The sequence below is a fragment of the Rattus rattus genome, chromosome 3 (genome assembly GCF_011064425.1).
Source record: "Rattus rattus isolate New Zealand chromosome 3, Rrattus_CSIRO_v1, whole genome shotgun sequence".
NCBI lineage: Eukaryota > Metazoa > Chordata > Mammalia > Rodentia > Muridae > Rattus > Rattus rattus.
The window spans coordinates 126961850-126983023 of NC_046156.1; the positions used below are offsets into that span (position 1 = coordinate 126961850).

The 21174-nt window shown below is 46.2% G+C and overlaps 1 protein-coding gene across 1 annotated transcript in view; it reads left to right on the forward strand.

Annotated features, from left to right (window-relative positions):
• The first annotated feature begins 441 nt into the window (after positions 1 to 441).
• Fndc3b (fibronectin type III domain containing 3B) overlaps positions 442 to 21174 on the forward strand; it is a 326000-nt gene continuing 305267 nt past the window's right edge. Inside the window, exon 1 of the mRNA XM_032898582.1 lies at positions 442 to 563. The gene's annotated coding sequence lies outside the window, so the exon portion shown is untranslated. The remainder of the gene's footprint in view (positions 564 to 21174) is intronic.

Consider the following 21174-nt stretch of genomic DNA (forward strand, 5'->3'; position numbering starts at 1 on the left):
GGGCGGCCCCTCCTGCCCCCGCTTGCCGGGGAAGAAAGCGGAGGATGCGGGGCTCGGAGTTCCCCTCCTCCCCGGGCAGTCGCTCCGAGGAATCCGCTCCCCCGCCCAGATCCCCGCGGCAGGACCGCTGCCCGGGAGGGGGAGGGCGCGCGGCCAGGCCGAGGAATCTTCGACGTGTCACTTTGGGAGGCTGTAGATTTCCATATGGTGGAGGGAGGAGGGCATGCGTGCGCGAAGAGCTGGGAGTCGGGGCTGCCTCGGCCCCCTCGGGGGTGCCGGGCTGCGACCCGGGACCCGGGATGCTAGCGGGGAGGGTCCCTGGATGACCGGTCGCCCCCGCCCCCGCCAGGGCCTCTTGGGGACACTCCCCGCCCGCCTCTGGCCACCTCTGCGCGCCACGTCCTCCCTCCCCGTCCTGCCCCCTGGGCTCCCCCCGGGCTGGGGGCGGGAACCGGCGGCCGCGGCTGGACTCGGCGAGCCAGGCGGCTGCAGGCTCGGGCGGGGGAGCGGGGCGCGGCGGGAAGCAGAGGACGACCCGGTGCGTGTGGGCCAGCGGAGCGCGGGTCAGTCGGTCAGGCTCGAGGGGCGCCCCTGCCGGGGGTGGGGCGGCCGGGGGACCCAGCGGGTGGAATCCGCGCCCCGAGGCGGCGGGCGGGCTGGGCGGGCCGCGGGGACCGTCTGGTTCGGATGGCAGGCAGGAACGAGCCGCCGTGGGAAGGGCCTGTCAGCCCTCGCGGAAAGCGGGGCCCGGGGCCATGCCCGCCTAGCGTCCTCAGCGCCTGGCCGCGGGAGCCTGGGGGGACTCTGCGAGCGTCCCGAGAGACCTGGCTGGGCCGCCGGGCGGCGCCGCTGGCCGGGCGCCTTCCCGGAGTGAGCCGCTGGGGTTGGAGATTTTTCGAATCTCGGCTCCCACCCGGCGATCCCAGACGAAGGAAGCACTGGCATTTTATCCAGACAGTGCGGATTGCAGACTTCCTTAAAAGTTACAACTTTTTATTTTCTTTTCTCTCAGGCCCAGCGTTTTCTTTAAACAAAATGTAGAATTTGGCCGCGCGATGAGGCTGACGCTGGGGCCAAAAATGCACACGTTTATCTCCATCCCGGCTAGTCCCCCTCCCCCTCTTCCCTCCCAGGCTTAATCATATTTTGGAACTGGTGAGGGCTTTTGTTGGGTGGGCACCCTTGATTGCTTGTCTGTTTATTTTTTAATGTGCAACTAATTTGATTTGAATTTCCTCCAGTTTCCAGGCCTTACTAGGAGAAGCTAGGGGAGAGGGAATGTGCCACTTTTTTTTTTCTTTTTTATAAATGTGGCAAGAGGTGGGGCATTGGGAAAGGGGAGGCACCCTGGTTGTGGCAGAGAGTCAGTAGGAGCAGACAGACCCGGAAGAAAAGGAACCCATTCTGCAATAACATTCTTTTTTTAAAACAACAATACAAAAGAAATTCAGGTTTGAGCAAAATTTTACTGCTCTGTTCAGATCTGAGTTCCTGGTGCTCCTGCATCTCCAAGTTAGGCAGGGACCCTGGGAACGCGAGTTATGCCACACAGCGCATAGCAACTCTGACCTGGTTTTGTGACTTCTGTGGGGGCTGTTGGTTCACTCCTCACTGGAGGCTGACTGTGGATGCAGTAAAGACTGGGTTCAGTAAATTTCCTGGCTCCCTAGGAGCAGCTGTTGAAGAGGGTAAAGTCCCTGGGCATGCTTCTGGCCAGGAGGGCCAAGAGGAGTTCATTCTGAGACCTTGGAGATCTGTGCGGCAGCCTGGCTAAAAGTGAGGCCTCTTCGATTGTTGTTTTAACAGGTTGCTGTCTTAGTATTGTTCTGAAACTTCCATGTGCTTTTGAAGCATTTTATTTTGATGCTTATGAGGAAAAGCCTTCGTTTTGGACAAGAATCGTGTTCCTTTAGCATCTGTTAGCATGTCGAGATCTTGTAGGCTGGGGGCTTGCAGTGTCTAATGACGGTATATACAGTTCGAGAAAGACATTTTGGTAATCTTTTAAGGCCCTTTAAAAATAGATGTGGTCAGAGCATGGGCTGTTTGGAGGAGCCTGTCCTCTGGGGCTTCTAAAGGAATGTGGAGGGTGAGCACAGGGAACTCTCCTGGTTGTTCAGTTGGCATTTGTGCCCCTTCGGCCCAACTCTCAAAACTTCCATGGTCCCCAGGGAAGGGCATAGAACAAAATATGGAATTGCACCTTCAGATTTTTTTTGCTGTGTGGTATTTTGAGACAGGCTTGGACTGGCCGCCTGCCTCAGCCTCCTGGATGCTAGGTGACAGGTATGAGGCACATGCCTGTCCGTTATTGTACTAATAGTATATCCCTTCTTAGATAAACCTGATTTTGCTGTTTATACATTATTTGATTAAATTTTGAATATTTTGATTTCAGTTGCAGTAGATGTATATTTTATAAACAGGGGCATCTAAGTTCACAGAAATCAAGGTACCAGAAATTCAGAATAACATCCAGTATTATCTCCAGGGGCGGACATGATTCTGTCTAGACTGTCATACTGCAACCAGGAAGCACCTGTAATCATGTGTTTGAAATGTGGCTCTGTGACTCAACTGTTGTTTGAATTTTATTTTTTTTCCAAATTATTTTAAATTTAAATTCTAAACACAGAACTTTCAGACCCCCAGGTCTGTTAACCTTCTACTGAGAGGTATTTTGAATCACCAGTTGTCCTTTCTTTACAATCAGAAGATGTTTTAGGTCTATTTTTTTCCTTTGGGGGGTGCTTGGCATTGAACCTATGGCCTTTTGTAGGCTGGAGGCAAATATTCTACTACGGTGCTAGAGTCTCAGCTCCGCTCTTGAATTCGTATTCTAAGTCTAGGGTAGGTTTGCCTCAGTCCGCTTTTCCAAGCAGAGTGGAAAGTTAGCCACTTACATTTTAAGGTGCGCATCTGTCACAGTCAGCACTGATGGGCAGACCTTCAGCTTAGCGATTTAGTTGGAATAGATGTACTTGGAATTGCTAGTAAAAGAGCTAATTCTTCCTGGCATCCTGCGTAATAAAGGAGCGTGCTAGCCAGGCATGGTGGCTCACACCTGTAATCGCAGGAAGTCAGGAGATGCCAGCCTGGCTTACATAGTACCTTCCAGGTCAGTTTGTCTACAGAGACCCTGTCTCACCCCCCCCCCCCAAAGAGGAAGCAAGGTAAAGCCGTTCATGGAGTTGGAAGGAACAAAAGCACAGCCTTCGCATCCACACCACCTGCTCATCTGCTCTTCTTTCAAAGTGACTTTTCTCTGAGGTTGTCTTTGTGCACTTACAGCAATCTTCTGAAGAATTTAAGTAGTCTTGCTATCAAAGTATAAAATTAAATCATCAGGCAGGAGGTACTGGGGCATGCCTTTACTCCCAGTTCTCAGGAGCCAGGGAAATGGATCCTGTAAGTTTGAGGCAAGCCTGGTCTACATAGGGAGCTCCAGCCAAGAGCTGGAATATAAATATATATGCTGTATAGTGAGATGTAGCACTCTCCGACCCAATCAATTATTAAATGTTAGATTTATTCACAAATTGTGCTAGACTAAACCAGCAGGAATGACCCTTTGCAATGAGGAAGGGCTTAGAAAAAAATTTTTGATATGTGGATTTAATTAACATCTGCTACACTTTTTGAGTTTCATTTGGTCAAAAAAATTCCAAAACCTTCCAGATCTCCTATGAGAGAGTGAAAATCCAAGAGCATTCATCTGACTGCATTCTATCTGCAGATAACCCGGAACCTTTCTTTTTTGTTCTGAGCGTAAGGGGAGGGTGGCAGTGGCAGACATGGGGATGGGTATCCTTAATACCTCACCCCACCAGGAAGATTAATGTATAAGAGTATTTAATTTGTGTCAAGTCATTTTTCCACATAAGCTATAAAGAAAAGAAATATATTTTAACTCCAGGAGCAGAGTGTTTCATTTGTGAATGTGTGTGCACATTGTATCCGGTGTGGAAGCCAGAGTCCTTTCTGTCACCGTCTGCCTTATTCTCTTGAGACAGAGCTGGTTTGGCAGCCACAAACCCAGCAGTCCTCCTTTCCCACCTCTCATTGTGCTGTGCTGACAGGAGCCTGTGGCCACAGCAGGCTTTTTAACTGGGCCTGGGGATTCGAACTCAAATCCTCATGCTTACAGGGAAGCACTCCAGCCCACTGAGCTTTCTCTCCCAGTCCTCTTGTCTATTTGTGTAGTCACTTGGGCTCGTTTCTCAAATGGTTTAGGAAAAGACAAATGAGAAATAATGTGTTTTTATTAGAATTTAAAAGGAAATTTATTTTTAATTATGTGTATAACTGTGTGGGCCGGCTGGTGTGAGTTCAGGCACTCTTGGAGGCCAGAGGTGTAAGGTTTCCTGCAGCTGGAGTTACAGGTTGTGAACTGTCCCGGTTAGTGCTGGGAACTGAACTCTGTCCTTCACAGGAGCTGTGCAAGCTCTTAGCTCCTGAGACAGCTTTTTCAGCCCACACTTTCTTAAGATTTTTTAAGAAACAACTTCAGTGTTCACTATAAAGATACCTGAATGCGTGTGTGTCCTTCCGAGTTGCAGGGGTAATCACAGGTCATAATTGTGGCTCTCGAACACAGTAGAATCCCAGAGACTTATAGCAATGAATCAGTTTTAAATTGCAGTATTATTTTTAGTGTGAATATAAATCACGTTGCCTCCAGCTATTGGAAAGTTATAAATTCAACCACAGGCAAGGCATTGGTTAATGAGAACGTTCGGCTGTTTGAATGTCTTGTTCATACCCACTCCTGGCCGTGGGGAGCATTTCACTATGTTCACAGAATCAGGATAAAGAACCGTGTTATAAATAGAATTATAGTGTCCTAGGGAGTGTGCCAAATATGGAAACAAGATTTAACCATGATATATGCATGGTTCAGTTTGTTAGGACATCAAGATATAAGTGAGAGACTTACAGTAATCTTGAAGCCGTGGATTGACAGGCAATGATTAAGGGCTGAATCTTAGCAGGAGTTTTGTGTCAGCAAACATAGTTTGTCAAGGAATCATTTTCCTTTGCATCTCTGTGTCTCTGGCAAACTTTTAAACCTCTCAACTTGGGTTTTTTTTTTTTTTTTTCATCTTAGTATAAGGAGAATACAATTCATGTGTATCTTTTAAAACAATTATTGCACCCATTAGTCTGTGTCTTTAAAAAGGTTTGACAAAGCATTACATAAATTCAGCAGTTGTTATTATGACAGAGTTTCAATTGGAGCTGGCCCTGTGTTATTTGCATGTTTTAGAGGCCATGGATTAGTGCTGAGACAGTTTGAAAATCATTTACTTTCCCTTTTGTGGTCAGTAAATAAAACTTAAAGCTTAGATGTTTCCTATTTACTCCTCATTAACAGTGGGATAGGTCCTGCCCGTAAGTCGCCCTCCCTGTGCGTTTCGGCAAGGTGGGTTTTGGCTGGACCAGATTGTTGAATGCATGGGCAGGCCAGTGTGGCTTTCTCAGTTCAGGGTCATTGTCGAGATGAAGCAGGAAGTGCAGTTTCTGAGAAGAGATTCCAAGACGGAATGACAGGCAGGGCTTTAGTCCTTGTGTTATCTGAGCCTCTTATTTGAGCTTTCAACACTTGCAGCTGGGAACATCGTCTTGTTTTCAGTGCTGGCCAATCCCTGCAGCCTCCCCACTTTGCACAGTGGAGACACCATTGCTATTCTTCACGTTGAGGTCAGTGTACTAGAGCTGCAGAGTGTTCCTGGTAGAACTGTTTCCAGGTAGACCTTCGCTCTTTACTGTCGGGGAATGTGTGGGTGGTGAGGGGCGGCTTTGTTCTTCAGTTTACACTCTGGTGTCTGAATGAATAAAGCAGAATAAACAGAGGCCTCGAGTCAACCCTGAAGCAGGTGGTGAGCAGTGTTTTGGGGTGGGGGGGGGCGTGGATCGTGCTTGGATCCTGGTGGCTAGACGGAAGCACTCTGTCAGACTGAGCACAGGAGGGTGGCTTGGGATTACCTGACCCCCTTTGCAAGGTCCAGCCAAGGAGAACCCAGTGTGAAGTCGTGGCTCACCTGGGTGACAGTTCTTTGTAGTAGATTTAGTAACAAGGATCAGTCCTTGGAGACCAGAGGTATGTGGGACAGGAGTTGTGGGATAGGAGGGTGAGGAGCTTGTCATCTTGTGAGGTCCTGTGGACAGCCTTCTGCCAGTGAGGATGTTTCCTCCTGTGAGCAGAGATCAGTCTTTGAATTTCTTTTCCCTGCGCCGGTTTAAGATGTGCTGGTTTCACATTCATAAGTTCTAATGTTCTTGGCAATAGTCAGTTCCAGCACAGCTCCTGAGTGGAACTCCTGTTAGATTTCATGACCATAGTGTTTATCCTCCCTGTGACTTCTAAGTCAATCTCTCTCTCTCTCTCTCTCTCTCTCTCTCTCTCTCTCTCTCTCTCTCTCTGTGTGTGTGTGTTTGCACATTCACGTGTGTGCATGCATGTGTTTTTGGAGGGCATTGGGGGTGTTGTGAGATGATGTTGAGCTAAAAGCAAAGAGAGTTGAGGTTTTGGTATCAGTGTTTAAAGTGTCTGTGTTAAATGACTGTATTTGAGCTGAGAGTGTAATTTTATTTCATACCCTTATTGATGCAGAAGACATTGACAGAGAGACTAGGTTCTTTGTGAATGGAATGTTCTCCTTTCTTCTTTTTCTTTTGGTAAAGGCAAAGCATTTTTCTTCTCACACGCAGAGCTGCTTGGCTCATCTTTTTAGCAAGTGTACAGAATAAACTCCCAACCAACCCCTGGAGCAGGCTGGTGGCCACTCCAGTTCTTCTTTCCCTTTCAAAATTTGACAAGTAGTAAAACCGGCATACCTTCAGCCTACCAAATTTAGGGACTTGCGAGACGACAAAGAGAATAACGTGCTTGTGGTGCCAGCTGAGTGTGGATCCCCAGCGTCCATGTGAAAGGCTGTGGAGCAGGGCAAGTCTGTAAATGCAGTGCAGGAGCTGCAGAGAGGAAGAGCCCAGCGGCTCACTGGTCACCACGCAAGCTGAATCCACAAGCTACGGGTTCACTGGGAGACCCTGTCTCAAACAATAAGGTGGAGAGTGATTGAGGAAGACACACCCAGTGTCAACACCTCTCCTTCCCCCCATACACACACAAACTCTCTCTCTCTCTCTCTCTCTCTCTCTCTCTCTCTCTCTCTCTCTCTCTCTCTCTCTCCCCAGGAAACAAATGATTTAATTTGGGTGTTAGGTGCTTGGATTTTGCATCTTCTGGGAAAGAGACCTTTGTTAGACATTACCTTCATTGTACTTTGTCTAGCTGCAACTAATTAGAACTTTATAACTATGCAGGCAGAGCTAGAATGACAAGTGACCCCCCTATGCCTAATGTAAAGGTTTTAGGGCCATCAAAATGGCTGGTCTGGTAAAGGCATTTGCAGCCTGATGACCTGAATTTGAACCCCAGGACCTACATAGTGGTAAGTGAGAACCAACTCTTGATATGTTATTCTCTGATCTGTAAATTTGCTATGACACATGCAAGCCCTCCCCGCTCTAAGTAAATAACGTTTAAAAAAGGTTTTAGTATAAATATCAAAAGTTTAAATATATCACCAGAGTCACCAGAGTAATGTTTATCTAATTAAGAGAACAAACCATTTTAGCAGGATGGGAAAACTAGTGTCCTTCAAAACAGTGAGAGATCACAGTGTGGGCTGATCGTGGCTCACTGTTGGGAACCCGCGGAGAAGCAGGGGACCCTAGAAAGTTGGTGCTCACAGTAGATGTCACAAAATACATGCCTTCTACCTGGTGCTCCCATAGGAACTTGAACCAGCACCTGGCAGCAATTGTAGCTGTATTTGCATTCAGGGTGAACCAGAGCAGCCAGCACCCCACCTTCCTGCCCACCCCCAAGTGAAGCACAACTCTGCCACCTTGTTGGTTTTGGTGTTCTGGGGACACTTGTTTTGCCCTTGTGAACGTCTCTTCATCTGTAAGTACTTGATGGCATATTGGTAAGGCGAGGAAATCAACTCAGGGGGACTGAACTCAGGTCACAAGGCTTAAGTGGCAAGCACCTTTCCAGGCCTGAGCCATCTCGTTGGCCCCTAAAGGCTTTAAGGATGCTACTGCTTTTGTTTGTCTTCTGAGGCAGGGTCTCATTTAGACCTCCATCTCTACCTGCCGAGGATGTCTTGAATGTCTGCTTCTCCTGCCCGCACCTCCCAAGTGCCGAAATTGAGGGCTGGGATTGAGGGTTGAATTATAGGCGTGTGCCAATCTTCCGTTTAATAAGCAGGCATTCTGCCCCCTGGGCTGCATCTCTAGCCCCACTGTTGCTTTGAGCTGCCCGTTTGCTCCTACCTCTGCCTTTGGGTGTAGATGTAGGAATTCATGAATTAAATATTTAGATAGGTTAGACATGTACTCCTTTCCTATTTCTACTAAAGGAAGACATTCTTGGTGACTAGAGGAATTTACCAGAAATAATCAAGTATCTTTAAACACATCTGTGATGACTAATCTTGGTCGTCAACTTGACACACCTGGGAAGAGAAACCTCAGTTGAAGAATTGCCTCCATTGAGTGGCTTGTGGGCCTGTCTGTGAGGCATTTTATTGATTGACAATTATGAAGTAGGGCTGGAAGGCGGACCCAGCCCATTGTAGGTGGCACCATTCCCTAGGTTGGTGGTCCTGGGTTTATAAGAAAGGTAGCTGAACATAAGCCTGGAAACTCTTCAGTCAGCAAAGGCCCTCCATGTTTCAATTCTTGTCTCTATGCACCTGCCTTGGTTTCTTCCATGATAGAGTATAACCTACAAGCTAAACAACCCCTTCCCTCTGGTTGGTTTTAGTCAGTGTTTTCTCATAGTCATGAAAAGCAAGCTAGAATGACATCTCAGTATATTTTACATTCGTCACTCAAGCCTGAAGGTTTTTGTTTGTTTGTTTGTTTGAGAACGTGTCTACTCTAGGACTACCAACTTAGAAAATATTTATTTTCTGGGAGTGGTAGCACATGCCTTTAGCCCTAGCACTTGGGAGGCAGAGGTAGGCAAATCTCTGAGTTGGAGGCTAGCCTGGACTATAGAGAGAATTCCAAGACAGCCAGGGCTATACGGAAAAGTCCTGTCTCAAAAAACAAAAACAATTCATACATTTACTGTGTATTTACCCCACTGAGCTTATTATTCGTGTCTACAAATGCACGGCTATGACGGCATGCCCTGGCCATGACAGACCTACTAGGGGCCACACTCCTGTGGCAACCTGATGCTCTTGATAGCCACCAGCCATCAGTTGCTCTTCCATTAGAGATGAAGCCTCCTGAGATTTCCAGCTCTTTAAAGGAGTGTAAAATCTTTAATACAGTTTTAGGATCTGTGCTCCATTTTCTGTCATGTTTTAAAGAGGTTTTCTGAGGGGTTCCTGGAGGGTATGTAAGATACAGCACTCTCCTTGCGTACAAGACCCTCTGTTAGATTTCTTGCATAGCACTTAATAGTAGACAGCAATTAAAGCCAACTGTTATCCTTTGTTGTTTAAATCAATCAAGGAGAATAATGAAAGTGATAAATATTGATGTCTCTGGTTTTTCTATTGTATGTTTTCTCATCTCAGAAAAAGTAATTCTGTTTTAAAGTAACAGTCTAGATTATTGAGTCGGAGAATGCTTACAAATACATTGGATAAGAACGCTTGTGTGTTGCTGTTGGGCATGTAAAGTGGTATATTTTCTGTGGAAAACTTTTGTAGTTCATCACAATATTCAACCAGAAGTATCCTATTGCCAGCTACTTCATTCTGAGGTTTTGATCCAGAAGAAAGTAGGGACTCAGATATGTCATGGAACCCTATGAGGGTGCATGCTGAAAGGTGACCCAATGGTGAACTCGTTTCTGGACTTGGTGACAATTTTAAGAAGTATGAGAAACACGAAACATGTAATCTGGTAGGACAGACTCTTCTGTCACCTACATAGCCCAGGTTGGCCTCTAGTTGCCATGTAGCTTGGGATGACCCTGACCACCTGATCCTCCTGTTTTCACCTCCTGAGTGCTCAGATTAAATGCTTCATGGGCATCACACACACTGTTTGGGGCTCAAATGCAAGGCTTGGTGCTTGCTAGGTAAGCTCTACCCACTGAATGCTCCCAGGTTCTCTCTCCCTTTTAACTGAGTTCTAGTGAAGAGGAGGTGGTATGCCAGTGAAGCAAGTAGCCTGTTTGTGTATATGACCCTGTAAAACACAGACACTTTTCCTGCCACGCATGGAGAGCCACAGAGAACTCAGATCGAGACGTACAGTTGTATTCCTGAAGCTTTGACACTCTGTTTGCTTTTAAGAAACACATTAGTATTTCCATCAAGTCATCCAGTAGTCATGTTGGAGAGAGTGGCTAAGAAACCTGATCATCATGAGTAAATTACACACTCATGACACTGAAACCCGCACATAAAAAAAATGCCGTGAAAGACTTACATTTCCATACAAACACTGTCGGGAACATCAGCCCCTACTTACTGTTTGTTGCACAAGGCATTGCCCACGTATTTCTGAGTCTTGGGAAATGGTGAATTTATAGGGTGTGGCAGTAGCGTGCAAGTGCATTCTCTAAGTGGGTATAGTTTCTCTTGACTATGACTATATATAACCGTAATTGTATACTCTATATAGTATATAAACACTACTATATATGTAAGTGGCTTGGCGAATGCCACCACATGAGTGTTTACGCCATGGCTGGCCAGTTTTGTGACCCTTTTTCTCAAGAGGAAAGCTAATTCCTAAGCAACAGGAAAAGATGCTAGAGCCATGGTCTTATACCGAGGAAGAATACGAAGAACAGCCGCAGTGTGCTTAGGAATTACCAAGGGAAAATGTCCTATTCTTTGCTGTGGTCAGTGTGTTCCAGTGCTGTCATGTTAGATATGTTATCGTTTTCTCAAATTTGAACATCTAGAACTTTCCACAACATGTTCTCTTCAGGGTTGTTGATTGTTGGACTTCTGAGTCTTGGGAAGCCAGATCATCTCATTGCTGGACTCTAGGGGTGCCTGCTGATTTCAATTGGCTTTCCCTTCCCTCTCCTCCCTTCTTTTCCTGGTGGTTCTAAGATGGTACCCAGGGCCCATGCGCTGCATGCAAGCACTTAACCTGAGTCAAGGGTCTGCATGTGGACCTCTGCATTCCCAGGTTGACTTGGGAGTTTTCTTCTGAAGAATCTTGCTAATTATAGACATTTTGACTTCCTAGTTGTTGTGTTGAGTCCCCCCCCCCACTCAGGGAAATAAGCATTTAATCAGATTAAAGATCTTTTGTGCGCACATAGGTGTTCTCCTGAAGTTTTGTTGACTTTGACTTTCCCCCAACTCAGATTGCTGATTTAGAAAATTTCTGCTTGCTAAAAATGTGGCCTTTGATTATATAGGTTTTGCTTGTTACTGGACCCAGTTCAGAAATTATAACCATATATTACATATATATAATCACATACTATATACACACATATATACATACATATGTAATATCTACATATTTCATAATTGCACTATATAGTATATGTGTGTACTATTATTATTATTTATATTTTAAATCAAGGTTTGTTGTATGGCTCAGGATGGTTTAGAACTTGCTTTATAGCCTGGGATAATTTCAGACTCTTGATGCTTCTGCCTCAGCCTCTGGCCTCTGAGGTATTGGGATAAGAGGCATGTAATCCCACCAAAGCAAACATACCTGGTTCCACATTTATAATTTCACATGTTTCTCTGGGCTTGGAACAATGTGTGTTTGTGTTCCCAGGTAGCTGAGTATTAAGGCCAAGCCAAACTGAATGCCTCTCATGTGTTCACTTGTCTATTGACTGGAAACCTAAAATTTATATTTTTGGTATAATAAAATAATACTATTCTGGAGCTCTCCCAAGAGGGAGATGTTTTTCCTGAGTTGCTTTCTGTAATACCAACTTAAGTTTAGGCAGGGAGAATGGGGAGGACAGAAGCGGGCTTCCCAGAAAGCCGTCTGTAAGGCACTGGCGAGGACAGAGGCAGCTGCTTGAAGAGGTGCTGGGGAAGCAGCCCAGCATGCAGACGTGTCTCATGCTACCCCGGAGAGACTCTTCACTCTCATGAAGCTCACCTTTGTCTTTGAGTTAAACTGCTTTGTGGAATGAGATGCTGCACCCCTAATTTGCCACTGGAAAAGCAAACACATTCCAATAACTGACCTGTCTGTTTTCACAGTGAACCGTGTGGTGATGTTGGTTGTACCAAAGCAGCCATGGGCCATACAGGACTCCTTATTGCTGGAGAGAGGCTCCTGCAGTTAATTAAAGGTGGCCTTAAGAAGGATCCTGGAGCCTGGAGCCTGGAGTCTGTACCTTCCTGGACAGCCAAGGCGAACCCTGGCATGCTGGTATAGCCTTAAATGCTTCCTTTGTTAGAAGTCACTTAGCTCTCTACTCCGTCTTCATGGGAGTGAGTTCATGGGAGGTGAGGTAAGGACAAGAGTCTGAAGTGAGGCCTTGCTGGCTCCTGTCCTTGTAAAGTTTATGTGGACAGAGAGCCTGTGAGGATCGCCACCAAGGATATTTTCATGCTCCTTTACAGGGACCCGATCATGGTACAAAAGGCCATGGCTGTCCTGCATGGGTGAGAATGGTTCTGATCCCTTTCCCGTTGGGCTGTGTATGCTGACACAGGCGGCACCCCACAGAAGTATGCCCTAAAGCTGTGCTGCCTTTGGGTCCAGTCCTCAGAGGACCCTTGTCTTAACTGCCAGGCTGGAGTGGTTGGTCGTACATCCTTCATGACAACAGGAAGAAACGTTAATGTGTGAGAGAGTTTAACTTGTATCAAGTCATTTTCCCCACAAGCTATAAGGAAAAGAAATGTATTTTAACTCCAGGAGCAGAGTGTTTCACTTGTGAATGTGTGTGCACATGGTATCCGGAGTGGAAGCCAGAGTCCTGTCACTGGCTTCCTTATGCTCTTGAGACAGGTTTGGCAGCCACAAACCCAGCAGTCCAGGAGCCTGTGGCCTCAGCAGGCTTTTTAACTGGGCCTGCAGATTTGAACTCAAGTCCTCATGCTTGCCGGGAAGCACTCCTGCCTACTGAGCCTTCTCTCCAGTTCCTCTTGTCTATTTGTTTTTGGTCACCTGGGCTCGTTTCTCAAATGCTTTGCCACTGTCACCTACAGGTGAAGATTTAGTTAATTAATTTTGGGTAAGAGACACCAAAAATTTGCTTGTGCATCTGAACAACACCCCCCCACACACACACCTTGTTTTGCACTAAGCCTGGCTATGTAGTTCTGCAACTCACTGTACAGACCAGATTGGCTTCAAGTTTACAGTGATCCTTTTGACTCTTCAGTGCTGAGATTACAGGTGCACACCACAGAACTCTGCCCTCTACACTCATATTTGAGGAAATTATTATGAAATCATAGTCTTTTAGACTAAGTTCATCCTTAGAAATCTTTTTTTTTTCCAAAGAGAAGTCTGTGATAATGGTGGAAGAAATATATTAACAAGTTTTGACGCTTACATTTTACTTCAGGCTATATTTAGCAGTATATAAAATTGACATAGATAATATTTCATCGCTGTTGAAGAGACAGTTTGTTTGGTTTCTGGACATAATTTTAACCTGCTTTGTTGCCCATCTTGTGTCCTTAGATACTAGCGGTACCTGTGGAATCTGAGAGATCTTAGAATGCAAGACTTTTAGCCTTTCTCATTTACCTCTTAGATTTGAGGTCCACATGGAAACGGGGTGCTTTCTATTTATGTATCGCCTTCTGATTCTTTTAAATTACTTCATACTTCTTAGCTGCTTATTTAAGGGCTGGGAAATGGCTCTTCCAGAGGACCCAGTTTTAATTCCCACCATCCAAATGGTACAACTGTCTGCAACTCCAGTTCCAGGGGATCCAATACCCTCACCAGACATATATGCAGGCAAAACACCAATGTGAATGAAATAAAAAGAAACAGTTTTAAAAGCTTATTTAAATCCTCCAGGACATAGCACATGGTTAGGAAAGAAGAGAGGACTCCAGTCAGCATCTCTAGTATGGAGTCTTCTGGTTTCTCTCTCTTGATTATAGTCTTTGGGTCCCAAGCGATAGCCATTCACTTCCTTTTTTGGCAGAGTTTGCCTTTGCTAATTTGAGGAGCTGGGATAGTGGGCATGGACTTGGCACGTAGGCAGGCGCTTGAGGAAGGATATGGCGTCAGCCAAGGTGAGTGAGTTTGTTCCTATTGCACTTCGTGTGTGACGCCGTTTTCCCATTCACCGAGTCATCGGTCAGTTTAGCAGAATGACAGTTCTGCGCTGCTCTCAGGTGCTTGGAAGGTGAACCAAGAACTCGGTCTCTTTTCCCCTAAAACAGAGCCATGAAACCGGCGGAGGTATTTGTATGTCTTCAGTACTTTCCATTTCTAGTCTTTTGTAACATTTTTCAAGAAATCATGGTCAATGAACACATGCATTTTTTTCATGAAGGAAAATATACAATGATGTTCTAGAAAGTTAAACTGTAGGATAACGTTAGATCGAAAGGAAACATCTTTTTAGGGAAACGGTCTCTTTGGCATTCTTGAGCCCTGGTGCATAAATCATAGTTTTCATACTTGGGGGACATGGGAAATTACTCACCTAGCTTGGAATCCGTGCCTTGGTAAGAGGAGAAACCCTAACTTCAATGATTTGTAGTCGCTGGCTGAGCCGGAGTGCCCCGGAGGGTTGGGGCGTGAGGGCCTGTGGTCCAGTCCGTGTCCGCTCTGTCAGGAGGACTGCTTAAGGTTGTCACCTGCTCACAAGGCAATGGCTACCATCCTGTTTTTTTATCCTTGGCCCTGGGCCCTCAGAGATTGCCGAGGAGCAGGTCACATGGGACGGTAGTTACCTCAGCAGTTTAGTTGTTTTAACCGTCTGCGCATCAGCCTTCCTCGGGGCTGTGACTCCTCCTGTGTCCTTGTCTTCACTCCTGAGCGGTTTGTGTTAGTGAGGTAGTGGGGGCTCCAAGTGAGGAGGAGGCACTGTGGGTGGGGGTGGGATGGGTGGGGAGGGCATTTCTGAAGGGCAAGCATTCTACCATCTTGCTTTCTCCCTGCCTCTGTGAAGAGAGCTTGTTCCTTTTTAAGTGCGTGCGTGCGTGACCCGCCTGCTTTTCTCTCTAGGATAAGAGGACGTTTAAGGCAGAACCTCTCTCTTCCACCCTTTTTCCCTTTTTATGTCTTTCATATTAATGTTAGATCCAGCCTTGACATGAGTGGGTGAATCCATGGGGACCCTAGAACTGGCCTTTCATGCCTGAGTTAGCACCTCAGATTCTCTCTCTCCCCCTCCCTCCTTCCCACTCCTTCTTCTCTCTCCCTCCCTTCCCCTCCCCCCTCCATTGGAACACCTTGGCAAGACACAATGAGGACCCAGAAGTAACTTTGCCACCTAAAGGGCCGGCAAGATGGCTCAGCAGGCTAGAGGTGCTCTAGGTGCAGGCCTGACAACCTAAATTTATCCCCAGAGCCCACCTAAGGGTCTAAGAGAACTGAATCTACCAGGCTGTCATCTGACACCACACATGCGCGGTGGTGGTGGTGGTGGTGGTGAAAATAATAAATGACACAGACTATGGCTAGAGTAGCTTCAGGCTTTAGAAGTGCCTTACCTCCACTGACATCTTGTAAATGAGAAACTTCGCTTCACAAACATAAAAGACGAGAACAGCACTAAGCTCCGGCCAGCTGTTTACTGGCAGGTTCTTTTGTAGACATAAACACAGCTAACTGAAAGGGGCCGGAGCCTGCCTTGCCTCACGAGTGTGAGTGAGCTCGAGTTGGGCCTTCATGCTGGGGGAAAAATAACATTGCCCTTTCCCTTCTAAGGCTGGGCAGTGGTTCAGGCTCACTGATGGAAAGGGAAGGTCAGTTCCTCCCGAGCCCCGCCTGAGCGCAAGCCTGGGGCCATGTTAATAATGGCAATCCCATTATTTTCTTACAGTAGGCAGGAAGTGCCGTCTACACCCATTAGATCTGTTTGAGTGGCCCCTGGCTGGAAAGAAAATTTAATTTTCTGACTTGCAAGGAGGAAGGAAAAAAATCTCAACAGTATACCGTAGAGACTCACTGTTAGAGTAAGAAGAGTCATTTTAAAAACTTGAAAGTTTTTCCTTTTAATTATTGGAACATTTGGCCCTTTCCCATATGGAAATCATGATCAGGTTTCTGTGCAAGCTAGGTGTGTGGGCATCGTTTCTTCTTATATGTCAGAAATGACCCCATTTTGGCCTGTCCTCCCTCCCTCCCTCCCTCCCTCCCTCCGTCCCCTCTCTCTTTCAACCTTGTTTGCAAGTCGCCCCACATCACTCTGGTAGGCCTCCTGTGGCTCAGCAGCACTGTGCAGGTTTGTAAGCAACACGCAGGCTGGGGGACCGGCTCAGCTGGTACAGGCTTGCCTGGCGTGCCTGGAGCCCAGGGTTGGATCTCTCGCACCGTGGCATCAGACTGCCATGGTGGGATGCTTCTGAAATCTCAGAACCCGAGAACGAGAAGCAGAAGGGTCAAGCGTTCAAGTCCATCGTCAGTCAGCTGTGTACTGAGTTCGAGGTCAGCCTGGGTTGCATGAGACCCTTTCACAAACATGTATGCTCATGCACAACGTTCCCATCGGAGAACATCTGTGTATTCATTATGTATTGTGAGGGAGAATTAAACCATGTGAGCCTGTTGTCACCTATGGCAACCCTGCTGCCTTGAGAGCTAGTCTCACGGGTGACTTGAACTCTGTACTGATTGATCATATGTGCCGTGCTTATGATTTTTTTCTCTCAATTTGATAACCACTTAAAAAAAATCTTGGTTTTTCTTATAAGCCAAGAGATCTTTATTGCTATCTTGATAGATTCTTTGTTTTATTTTTTTGAGATGTTTTATTATGGCTTCTTAGTTATGTAATTCACTCTGAGAGTCTCAATATCTATGAGATATATTATGAAAGGAAGACCTTGAGTCTCAAGGACCTGCTTATAATCATGAGTAACCCCCAGGCGGCGGCAGCGATGGCAAGGGGAGGGGGGCTGCTTCAGTCAGTGGGAGATGGCTCCGTAGTTCATAGTGAAGAAAACCTTGTGGGTGGCACTGTAGTTCAGGCCTATGTTAATTTTACATTGATGATGTGTACACACAGAACTTTCTGTTGCTTTCTGAAATGGTACATTGAGAAGCAAGGACCTTGCCACACCTTGAAGGAAGACAGCAGTGAACCGAGGTGCTTTGCTCCACCAGCAGTTTTCTTTCTCTTTGTGCTAATTAGTAAAGCATTGGGTACAGGGCTGCCTGCAGTGTTGGCCCCTTGACCTTTGACAAGCTATCCACGTTTATTAATGTTGTTAACAGTTTCACGGCTGCCGCATTTTCTGTGTTTATTCGCCTCATTTACTACAAATTCTTGATCAGCATCTTGGCTTCATGACTTGTTTGGTAGTCCACGGTCTGATATAAAAAATATATATCACAGGAAATGCTTCTTTAACCTTTCCCACATTTCATATTTCATTTATAAAATGGCTAGGCTTTCTTGGTGGCCTTTCTCATATCAAGCTCACAGACTGTTGTGTTGGGCTATCTGTGAGATTACCTCTCAGAAATCTCGACACTTATGACGTGTGACATACAGATGTTGAGGTTTATACATAGCAAGAGGACTAAATGGCCTTGAAATTTTTCTCTTGCTAGCCAAAGATTTGGGAGTAAAACTTTTGACCTGAGAAATTACTTGGTTGGGTATCTAGGGTTAACAGTGGGTGTGTGGATTGTGAAGTACTAGGCTGGCACAGAGCGACGCATGCATCTGAAATGTATCTAATGTACACTTCTGGCAAGAAATTACGGCACAGATGCAGGTTAGGCGTGATCGTGTATTTATCTTAGTCAACAGCGCAACTCGTTTTGCCATGGAAAAGCAATCCCTGGACACGTTTTACCTGATAACTTGTTTAAACTTGCTTAACCTTGAGCACAGTGCTGTCTTATTTTTGCCAGGATGCAGACCTAATGCCTGCACATAAGGGTCTTTGTCACCCAGTCAGTCAAAGCTGTTTCGCAAATATCCCTGTCCTTTTGATGTATTTGCGTATTAAAAACCTCCATTGAGAAAAATTTCAAACTAGTTAGCCCTCCTGTGATCTTTAGCGTAGGGGAATTCATATTTGGGTTTTCTAGGAATGACACCTTAGCCAGGAAGTCCGTTGCTTAGACAGTGGGAGATCTTTGTTCTAAATGACCAGTGCTTCCCTTTTTCTCAGCGCCTGTTCTCTGTAGAGTCCTTAGTATTGTGAAGATGCCCACAGTGTGGCCAGTGAGACCAATTGATGTTTTTAATTTTCTTTCTTGAGATTCTTATGACTCAGTCTTGTAGCAGAAGCCCCCCGAACCCCCAGAAGGTATAAATGACGAGAGGTGGAGACTTTTAGAAAAGATTCGTGGTTTCGTTGTTGTTGCTGCTGCTGCTGTTGTTTTCATGAAATTGTGAGAGTACTGGACCGGCGGCAGCCAAGAGTGGGTGAGAAGTCACTGGGAACTGGAAGTACGGCAGCTGCAAGCCTCCAGGTTATAGGTGCTGGGAACCAAACTCAGGTCTTGTGCAGGGCGGCCTGTGCTCTTAACTGCTGAGCTCTCTCCAGCTCCTGACAGGATCTTATTCAGTCAGAGCTTTGTTTTTGGGCAAGGCTCACTGTTTAGGCCTGTGGGTTTGTAGTCCTGAGTTCTGAGTTGGTGCTGGGGCCGGGCAGTGAAGCCTCTTATAAGTTGGTCCCACCCCAACTCTTCTCCTGTCAACTCTGTCCTGATGGATTCTGGGTACTTCTAAACTCATGTTTAGGGTTCCCTCTGTACCCTTGAGCTTATAAAGGTGAATTTTTCTTCCATAATGGAGAGAACCTTCAGGTATGGTCCATGCCACTTTGCCCTGTAGGAGCAAGATGACGTGACCAGATGACGTGACATGGGCTGGGGCGGGACCTGAAGTCTCGGATCTGCTGTGTGCTCAGGTGATGCTTGAGTATGACAGGGCAGTGGCCGGGAAGGGACAGACTTCTGATTCCTCTTCCTGTTAGTTTCTCACTAAAGATAGGGATTCGCGTGTTTCTTGTTCTCTTATATGTAGCATCTGGCAAACAGTGAGTGCTCAATTAGTGTTTGTTGAATGAGTGACTTAATGACAGAGGGAGACATCTGTTGTTGTGACATAGGGATGCCATGTGTTTGAGCCAGTAGGACACTTCTGTTAGATTTCACTTGAAAGCAATGTTCTAATTCTATTTTCTTGGAACTATAGGAAAAGTTTAGTTAAAGACAGCAAGCAACTAGGCTCCCTGAACATGTGTGCAGATAGATGGAAAAAAATGATAGGGTTCAGGCAAAGTTTATTGTGTTTGCAGATAATAAAAGCTCACGCTCCTAGCTTAACTCAGAAGGGCTTTACTTACCGGAGGGAAATGTGGGCTGTGGGAGCCTAGGCTGTGTTCCTCCTTCCTCTCCCCTCCCCCTTCTTCCTTTCCTTCTTTGACACCTGTCCTATACAATTAGAATTTATACTATGTGGACACTGGATGCTTCTGAACTTAAAACATTAATTTATATCAGGTACTTTTGGAGACAGGGACTTATGTAGGCCAGGCTGGCCTTGAATTTACTGTGTAGCCGAGGACAACCTTGGACTTCTGACCCTCCTGCCCCTACCTCCCAAATGCTAGGTGTATAGGCACATACACCATGTCTCTTTTAAGGGCTGCAGGGTTTGAACTCATGGCTTCATGCATGCTGGACAAGCACTCTACCAGCTGAGCTGCACCAAAGCCCTGCAGTTGTTTGATTTTCATTCTTTCCTTCTGAAATGGCTTGGTTTGTATATTATTTTATAGTTTTGGTTGTGAGCCTAGCCTTTAATGGCCGAGCCATCTCTCCAGCCCTTGTATATTATTTTAGAGATTATAATTTGTATTATCGTGTGCACATGAGTGCGGATGCTCGCATGCTATAACTCTTACATGGAAGCCATCAGAAAACCTTTGGGAGTTGGTTCTGTCCTCCCACCATGTGGGTTCTGGGGATTGAACCTGCAGAGCCCGCCCTGCCAACCCATTAGGACTTTGTGGATGACTGATGTTAAGGGAGGGATGGTGCTTGTTGTCTGATAGCCACGTTCAAGTAGATTCTTCTGGCTTTGTCGTTTGCAGTCTGCGTGAGAAGACACTGGTGACCAGCATTTTCCTTCCCCTCCATTTCTTTTTAAAACAGTGTAGTAAGACACCAGCAGGCTGAGTTCTTCCATTAAATCATCCCCGGATTGTACCAGTCCATTAGTTGCTTTGTGCAGCGGACAGGAAATGGTTCTGTTTGTACAAGTTGCACAATCTGAACGAAGTCAGGGCAGGGAGCCAACGAGACCTCTGGTTTTTCTGCAGTGTTAACCTTTCAGTTCCACACAGGAGCATGATCCAGGTTACTGGGGATGTGTGTTAGAGTGTGACTTTATTGGTGTGGTCACCTGCATAGGGGGTACTGAGAAAAGTGTGACTCATGCCGGCCTTGATTCTTAATGGCTTTCCACACAGGCTGTGAAGATGGCCTGTTGTTGGTGCCTACCAGCCTGGCCCTGAAGGGACCAGTACCCATTCTGCCCTTTCCCAAGCCCTCTTGTAGGCTGGTGACAAAGGGACCACATTTTCTTTTCTAGGGCTGGCAAGTTGCTTCCTTTGTCCCCACCTGTGCCCATACCTGCCTCCTATACTCCAGCTGTCAGCTACTTGTCTCTTCACTGAAAGTAGCATTTCCTTTTTGTCCCTGGTGTTTCTAGGCAGAATCTGGTAACTTTACCAGAATTTGGTAATTTTAGTAGAGCTGATTTTATATGTAATATTTAATGTACTTTATGACTCAACCTACGTCTTTTTGCATGTTTATTTGAGCCTGGCTTCAGTCTGACTTGGCTCTGCAGCTGAGACTGGTCTTGAACTCCGGGTCCTCTTGCCACCATCTCCAGATGCTGTGATCAGATGCATTTGTCACCAGGTCCAGCTTTCTGATTAAATCTAAATGTGCTCACCACTTCCTCTCTCCCTCTGTCCCTCCCCCTCTTCCTCTTTTTCCTTCGTTTTGATTCTAATGACCCTTTCCCATCCCGTG